Below are 9,424 nucleotides of genomic sequence, written 5' to 3'. Positions count from 1 at the left end.
AGACCGATGTCGTCATTCTGGGCCTAGCTAATTTTCATAGTCTGACCCAGTATCATCGTGGTCCCCTAGGGCCTTGTGTTATTTACCATATGTTAATTGCTTTGTTAATTGGAAATGTAGTCGTCATCATTTCAGGTTTGAGCCAATGGAAGTTGAATCAACTTATTATAATAATTTAATTTTATTAACATATTACGCTCTGTTTGTTTGGCCAGAAAACTTTTTTTCATATTATGTTTTTTAGAAAAAATATTTTTCTATATTTGGTGGTCAACGTGGTGTAAAATGAAAGTAGAGGCGGAGGTGATGGTGTGGTGGTAGGGCGACGATGGTGGTGATAGAGACGATGTTGGTGGTGGTGGCCGTGATGATGGTGATGTGGTGATAGAGATGAGAGTAGTGATAGTGGTATGGCGACATTAGTAAAATTTTAGTTTAAAAAACATTTTTCGCCTTTTAAAAGTGAAAAATATTTTTTGTCTAAATAGACTTTTTTTTTCTATTGATCATGACAAATAAATTCCATTAACTTTCGTTTTTCATTATCCAAACACCAAAAAATAAGGAAAATGTTTTTTAAAAAATAATTTTCACCCAAACAAATAGAGCGTTAAGATTTTACTGTGTAATAAAAGAAAAAGGTAAATTACATTGATTTCTCTTAAAATTTTGAAAAAATATAGTAAATTTTATAATTTTGACATAATTATGTTTGGCCCCCGTAAGGTTTTAATTTACTCAATAGTCTATTTTTGTTAATAATTCATTAGTCATGGTAAATGAAAAAATAGTATTTTCATTTCTTTTACATTAAAATGTATATATTTTATTATTTATATTTGTGTCTTCATGTTATTTGTATTAGATTCGTTCATTTTAACCATATTAAAAGAGATATTAATATAATTATGTCAAAATTGTAGGGTTACTTGTATTTTCTTCAACCTCAAGACAGTTCAATTTAATTTATCAAAAAAAAAAAATATTTCGTTGACTTTCGTTTTCCATTATACAAAACACCAGAAAATAAGAAAAATATTTTTCAAAAAATATTTTCCACCTAAATAAACGGAGCGTTAAGATTTTACCGTGTAATAAAAGAAAATGGTAAATTACACTGATTTCTCTTAAAATTTAGAAAAAATATAGAAAATGTTACAATTTTAACATAATTATGTTTGGCTCCCTTAAGGTTTTAATTTACTCAATAACCTCTTTTTATCAATAATTCGTTAGTCATGATAAATGGAAAAATAATATTTTCATTTATTTTACTTTGAAATGTATGTTTTTCATTGTTTATATTTGTATCTTCTTATTATTTGTATTAGATTCGGTCATTTTAACCTTGCTAAAATGATAAATTAATATAATCATGTGAAAACTGTAAGATTACTTATATTTTCTTCAAATCTCAAGAGAGCTGAATTTAATCTACCAAAAAAAATAATAACTATGAGATAATAAGCAACAACTCTAGAACCATTAGTAATTTGAACGAAAAATGATGGTTGATTAATGGAAAAAGTAATTTGAGCAAAAAAATAATGTTATACATCTATAAGCCGGATATATTAGTTATACTCTTTTTTTTTGTTATTATTGAAGGAAAATTAATATAATTATGTTAAATTTATGGGAAAAAAATTCAACAATGAAGAGAAGTCATTTGTAATTTACCTTTTTTTTTTTTTTTTTTTTCATTTTCATTTTATTTTCATGGGAAAGTCAATTTTAACTATGTTTTTGAAATAATGGATCTCCCATCAATACGGACTACGTGACTCATTTATCAATTTTGATAATTCCCATGTGCTATATTGATGGATTTTAGTAGATACAACTGCATTAAGATCCTCTAGAATGATTTTCTAGAGTGATCTCTTACACTGAAGAGAGGATGCTCGACGTGTGTCCCACTCAGCGCCCAAAGGCTGAGATTCAAACTCACCAAAACGACGTCGTTTTGGTGAATAAATTGAAAAAAAAAATCAAATATCTTTTGTTCTGGGTTTCTTTTCAAGTTGTTCCTGTAAAGCATGAGAGAGAGAGAGAGAGAAGGGCTGAGAGAAGGAAGAAGAGGAGGACATCGCTGCCTCACCCCGCCCCTTCCCACCCCCGACACGTAGCCATCGCCGCTACCACGCCACAATCGACACCCTGTCCGCCATACTCCAACAGATTCAAGAAAAAAAAACCCAAAGGTTCATCCTCCAAACTTAAAATATTAGGGTTTTGATTCTAAAAATTAGGTTTTTCTTTGAATGGTAATGGTAATGGTAATGGTAATATAAGATTGTTTAATGTGTTGATTGAGAGATCCTTACCTAATTTATTTGAAATTTGTTCCTAGGGTTTGATTTGGGACTTTTTACATGATTTATTTCAAATTTATTCTTAAAGGAGCCGATTTGAGACTTTTTACATGATTTCTTTCATGTTGATTCAGAGATAACTAATTTTTTTTTATTAGTTTGTCTATATTGTCAATATTTTCATTGTCAATATTTAGAGATACCAAAAAGTCTGGCTCTTTTTATTATTATTATTTTTTTTATTTTACAGTGGAGATGGAGATGGGTTTTTTTTTTTTTTTTTTTTTTTTTTTTTTTTTTTTTGTATTGATTATGCTAGGATGAAAATGACAAAAACAATATATATTTTCCACAATGCATATATCCTTACATTTATTTATTTATGTTTAATTTTGGGTGATAGTTGTTAGAATATATATAACAATGGAACTGAAAATGAAGTACTAGAATTTAATGAGAAGAAGAATGAAATTTAAGAGAATAATGGAAACTAAACAAGATAAAATAATGGAAGAACTTATTGATCGATACTAGAGTAATTCGCAATGTCCTAAAGTCAGATTTAGCTATTGTCCTCAATACTTGAATGATCCATTCTTGGACCTCAAATAGTTGGTGCATTACGATTGATGCATCTAATTGAAGTAAGCAATTATATGGATTTTCCCCAAACGTTAAACACATTTTTTTTTCTAGAGAAATGATCAAATGTGCTATATTTCTAAAGTAAATGTGAGTTGTCTTTAGTTTGCATCTAATTGAAATAGGCAATTATATATATTTTCCCCCAACATTTAACTACTTGGCATGTAAGCAATACATAACGCAATAGGCATATTGAATATGTTTTTGATTAGTGGATCGTCTGATTGAATATTAACATGGTTGAAGAAGGCTAATTTCATCTCACCTTTATAATATGTTGTTATTTCAGCTAAAAAAATGCCAACATCAAATGCATTTATGAGTGATACTAGTAAAATTCAATTTAGAAATTGAAAATGTCGTTGTGGAGCGAAAGCATAATTCAAGATTTCAGAGTCAAAAGGAAAATCTATGGATGGTATACTTTGCTTGCGCTTTCAACAACACCAATGGATGCAGTTTTTTTGAGTGGTGGATGCCTTTATATAAGTAGCGTCAATGGTTGAAGATGCTAAGGGAGGAAAGCAACGAAAATTGTCATATCAAGCCGTTGGTCAACGAACTCATTGTATCCAATGGTGAGCTGAAAGAGATAGTTACAAAGTGTAGGAAATAAAGTAAACAAATGGTTGTAGAGATTAGAGAACTTCGGGAAAAGTTGCACCACGCCATTGTAATAATAGCATTGATTGGATTTGGACTTCTTCTTTTGTTGTTTAAATATTAAGTGTAAATTAAGTTGGTTTTGGACTTGGACTGCTCTATTGTAAATTAAGTTTTGTTGGGATTTATGAATCGACTGAATTATAAGTATTTTACATGGTTTGGATTAATATTGGGATTGTCTGAAGTTTGAATGTGATACAGAGGTTTGGATTTATATTGGGATTTTTTGGTGCAGTTTGACAGAAACTTATATCTGCTTTGTGCTTTTATGTTTTTTTTTTTTTTTTTTTTTTTTTTTCCATCCATAGAATTGTTAGTTGAGCAAAAATAAAGGATCCTTGTTGTTGTCAACATAATTTTTTTTTTTTAAATTTATAAATTTGAGGTCAATATTTTTTTGTATTTGATAAGAAACTTAGTATTATTTCCTGTAAATATGAAAAATCTTACAAACAGGTTGGCTACAGCAAACTGCTGCTCTGAGAACCAAAGATATTGGAATTATGCTCATGCTAGGAGTTAATATAAATGAATGGCATAGAGATATGCCAATTTTCTTTGAAATGCAATGAGGATTCGTACTCTTCAAGCTCCTATTTTGATTCAATGCAGACTACACATTTTCAACAACATTCTAACAAAATTTTTAGCAACATTTCAACAACATTTACTATTAACCCAACAATATCCACATTACAGGTTATCAATATTACATACACGAATACCATATCCAACAAAAAAAAATTAAACTCTAAGATTTTGAAATGTGATCCACACGATCACGATCACGCCCACGCCCACGCCCACACCCACGCCCATGTAGTACCTTAAAAAAAAAAAATCATCTTATATCAAAGGAACCACAAAATAAAATGGAACTTAAAATGAATGACAAAATAAAGGAGAAAATGTGGAAAATAAATTACTTGACTACATGCAGGACTATTCAAGGCTTACGAGTCATAACTGCTTGCATTGTTAAGCAATGCTTGATAACTTTCATGCACAGAATACATCGATGGCATTGAAAAATGCATATTACTTGGCTGTAACAATAACAAACACATATCAATCTAAAATGGTAATAGTGACATATAAATAGACATAATAAAACTTCCTATTAAATTAATTTACATCATAGGTGGGATACATAAATTGAGACGAAGAAGCATTAACTTGAGGAACACTTGTCGAGAATGAAGGAGGAAGTTGATGAGCACTTATTGGAGATAAAGGATCTGGTTGAGAAATACTTGCCGAAAACAAGGGAGATGGTTGAGGAGCACTCGTAGAAAATAAGGGAGGAGGTTGAGGAGCAACATATATGGGAGGTTGAAAAGCATTATGTGAATTTGTTTTATTTTTCTTTGCCAACGCAAGCTCCAAACCACCTTTTGTACGCCTTCTTCCCTTGCTAGTGCACTCTCTTTTCTTGAGTCCTTTTGCTTGAGCTACATTTGTATCCGCTACACCATCCACTTCAAAGCATTCGAGGTATGTATTGGAAGGGCTTTCTTGTTCAATAGTATCTAAAAAAGGTATATTGAATTTTGCGCTTAACATGCTTTCAATGATTGCAATTAATTCATCAACTTTCTCTACCGTCAAGTTATATGTTTCCTCACTTTTAGAAGCTCTACACGCTATTACTCTAAATGTTGCCATCAATGATCTATAGCGTGAAGTTTGATGCAATCTACATCAACCTTAATATTATGCCCATACCTATTTTTCACATTTTTAACTCTTGCTTTTTTAGTCCATCTCTTGAGAATATATTGTGAAAGAATCTCTTTGAACTTGAGGGTGTCTCTAAGAATCTTCAAACAATGACTACAAAAAATGCACTTCATTTCAAACTTCCTAGAATTGCAAGTCAATGAACCATCACACTCCACTTTCACCTTCCTCACCTTTACACCATCACTATCAAGAACCATATACATGGTACTCTCACCATCATGTTCAGTTTCTTCAATGTTTACTTCAAAGGACTTGGCATACTCATCTTGAAATTCTGCATAAATTTTATTGGTGTAAACATCTACAGCTTGCTCCATCATCTTCACTTTTATATTCACTCTTGGCAACTTTTGGTATAAGGCATATTCAGCTTATAACTCTTTGTACCTCTTCTCACAAAGAACTCGATCAAAATACATGAAAAATTGCATTAAGTAATGATTAGACTGAATGAAATCCTTTAAGAAAGCATTAAAGGATTCACTAAGTTAGGTGCTACTCATGTCCTCACCCTATGCATTTCTAACATATGGCCAACCTCATTTTTCCTTGACCCCAAATGTTAACTTCAACCACTGATTATCTCGCACTTCATACTTGTCAAGCATTTTCTCCTATTTTAACGTAAACTTTTCTTCATCCTCAATGTCGTACATAAATTTGGATAAAATACTCTTCATCCTCTTATCCTTGATCGCCTTATCCTTGAAGATAGAATTTGCATGCCTTAATGCATTTTGCATCAAATGCCAAGTGCAAAGGTGGTGGTTTGTGTTAGGCATGGCAATAGGTATGGCCATAGCCATTGCAGCATCCTGATCCATAAAAATTATTTTTGAAGCCTTACTTGACATCACCTCCAAGAATCTTCTAAAAAGCCATATAAAAGAATCGGCGGTCTCATCATACATTAAAGTTGTGCCAAATATAACAGTTTCCTGACTATGGTTAAATCCAACGAAAGACGCAAATGGTCTATGTTCACAATTTAACTTATAAGTAGTGTCAAAAGTCACAACATCACCAAATTGCCCATAATACATGATCATCTGAGCATCAGCAATATGTTTGTAATCTGCTCCTCGTTATCTAATTGGACTGAGTAAAAAAAAAGATGGATTCTCCAATGTTTTCTCACAAAAATATTGCAAAATGTTACTTACCTTCTCATATTCTAAACTTTTTTGCCTCTTCGTTCTCAAATAATTTTTTTGGTCCAGTTTTGTGAACCCAAGCAACTCCCTTTCACCAGCTTCATTACCCATGAGCTCAAATGCAGCATTAAGACGGATTCCAGATTTTTCTGCTAAATCTATTTTGGTTGCCTATGAAGCAGATATCTTTCTTTGGGATGGTAATGTTAAAAATGGTTTTGGAAAAATTAGATTTTTCCTTAACTTTGGTCTAATTTTTAGGTGGGACCCATGCGCCAAAGTTGGCGAGTGTAAGTGGTAACGCGTTCTATGCAGCGTTGTGATTCACATAATATATTTAGTTGCCCAAAACCATTATCGGGTGAATGCAAAACTGAAGCCAAAGAGAGCTCCATGGAAATAGTGTATTGGTGAAGTTTCTTTAAAGGTTTGAACTAAAGGTTTGTCCCACATTGGTTTGGTGGGTAAAATTTTATGGGTTTATAAGGCTTGAGTTTGCAACTTGATGAGGGCCCCAGGGGGCATCCCAAGTTTGTAGAAGGAAGAAGTTATGGGCAAAGTGTGCTAGACCTATTGGACCCAAAAATAAACACGAATGAACTGGGCTGGGCTTGGGCTTGGGTGTAAGGTTGGGTTGGACTTGTTCGGCCCAATGTTTATTTTTTTTGGGCAAAAAACATTTGAATTTATTTCTTATTTTTGGAAATAAATACGAGCCAATTTTTGAATTCAAATTTTTAGTTGGTAATATTTAAAAATGTTGCTTGCACCTTTTCAAATTTTATGTACAGGTTTTTTCCTATCCGAACAGGTTCAAATCTGTTCAAATTAAGCCTAACAGATTCCTTAACTGTTTATTCAAATCGAACAAGTTTGATTTAAAATCGAACAAGTTTTATACCTGTTCAAACATGTTTGCTACCTGTTGAGTTCAAACTAAAAAGCCACTAATTCATCTATAAATAAGACAGGCCCTCATTTGGATTTACATTTCAGAAATTTTCATTATTTTCTGCTATTGTCAATCTTTGCATTTTGCTGCATTATTATTATTATTTTTTTTTGGGTGAGAAAGAGTGTAAACACAAGGTGTGTTCGTTGGGCGAATAATTTGTAGTGCTTTGATCATTTTATCTTGGGAGATAGATGTCCGCAATCTTAAAGCACCGTAGAGAAGACGAATCTGTCTTAAGGACACAGTGTTAAACACTAGACTTGATCAAAATTTTGTTAGAGAAATTAATTAGGTAAGTAATTAATTTATTTGTTGTTTTATTTTATTTATTGGTTTCATTTTTGTAATCGAACGATCTCTCAAATTTCCTTTATTTCTTTTGTGTTCTATTTAATGTCAAGTACACAAATAGAATTTAGTCGTAATACAGTGAAGATTGTCCAACAATCTTAAGACAGATTCTTTTTTGGTGTCTTATTGTATTTATTTTCTGTGATTTCACAAAGTGATATTCTGGTTAGAAAATTATTTTCTTTAACAACTAATAGTAATACACTGGTGTCATTAACAATTTCAGAATATTAATTTGTATAATAGTGGTACAAAAAATTATTAAAGAGTATTTTATTTTCCTGGTTTTAGTAACTAGAAAAATAAAATTATTTTGTATTATAATTTATTTTCTGGTTTTAGTAACTAGAAAATTATTTTTTGTTTTGGTTTTTTCTGATTTTTGTAATCAGATATTATGGCTATTACAACTGAAAGTGGTACTCCAATTGTTACACCGACTCCGATCCCTATCCAGAACCATGTTCAAGTTCCAATAAATCATGGAGAAAAATTGAAAAAATTTAACGGTATAGAGTTTAAAAGATGATAGCAAAAAATGCTGTTTTATTTGACAACTCTTAATCTTGCCCGGTTTCTCTGTGAAGAGGCTCCAGTACTTAAAGAGGGTGAAAGTGATCGGCAAGTTGTTGCCACTGTAGAAGCCTGGAAACATTCTGATTTTCTGTGCAGAAATTACATCCTTAATAGCCTAGACAACATGCTGTGTAATGTTTACAGTCCTCTAAAAACAGCAAAAGAATTGTGGAATTCTTTGGAGAAAAAATACAAGACAGAGGATGCCAGCACAAAGAAATTTGTTATTCGGTGAATTTTTGAACTTTGTTATGGTAGACTCCTAAACGGTAGTTTCTTAAGTTCAAAATTTCAATTAATTTTGCATGATGTTCATGCTGAGGGTATGTCTCTGAGTGAGTCTTTCCAAGTCGTTGCGTTAGTGGAAAAATTACCATCGGCTTGGAAAGATTTCAAAAATTATTTAAAACATGAACGCAAAGAAATGACCATGGATGAATTGATTATGAGACTAAGAATTGAGAAAGATAACCGTAAGGCTGAAAAGAGGAATGGTAATCCCATTGAGTTCAAGACTAATGTGGTTGAACATGTGCCCAAACTACATAACAAAAAGACGAAGTTTGCTGAAGATGGTCCTAAATAAGCAACAACAATGACAATAAAAAGTTCAAAGGAAAATGCCATAACTGTGGCAAGACTGGACATCGTGCTTCTGAATGTCGCCACTCTAAGAAAGATCACGGAAGTACAAGCAAGAAGACGACCAATCAAGCCAATGTGACAGAAGTTGAATACATCTCTGACGGGGTAAATGACATTAATCTCTCTGCTATGGTGTCTGAGGCTAATTTAGTTGGAAATCCTAAGGAATGGTGGGTTGACACATGAGCAATTCGTCGCGTTTGCATGGACAATAAGATATTTACTATACATAATGAGGCTGCAAATGGTGAACAACTATTCATGGAAAATTCATCTACTTCTGTTGTGGCTGGACAAGGGTAATCTTGAAAATGACATCGAGGAAGGAACTTACCCTCAACAACATGCTACATGTACCAGACATCCGGAAGAAT

At 32.2% G+C, this 9,424-nt stretch overlaps 1 long non-coding RNA gene across 1 annotated transcript; it reads left to right on the top strand.

Annotated features, from left to right (window-relative positions):
* Positions 1 to 2,021: 2,021 nt before the first annotated feature.
* LOC145804219 (uncharacterized) lies at positions 2,022 to 3,791 on the top strand. Its single transcript, XR_014345846.1, has 2 exons — positions 2,022 to 2,204; positions 3,250 to 3,791. It is a non-coding gene; the product is annotated as an uncharacterized LOC145804219 (long non-coding RNA).
* The last annotated feature ends 5,633 nt before the right edge of the window (positions 3,792 to 9,424 follow it).

Source organism: Camellia sinensis, chromosome 12, assembly GCF_055761805.1.
Source record: "Camellia sinensis isolate YWXY chromosome 12, ASM5576180v1, whole genome shotgun sequence".
Lineage (NCBI taxonomy): Eukaryota > Viridiplantae > Streptophyta > Magnoliopsida > Ericales > Theaceae > Camellia > Camellia sinensis.
Note: the sequence above shows the minus strand (reverse complement) of the source record. Positions and strands in the feature narration are given on the sequence as shown.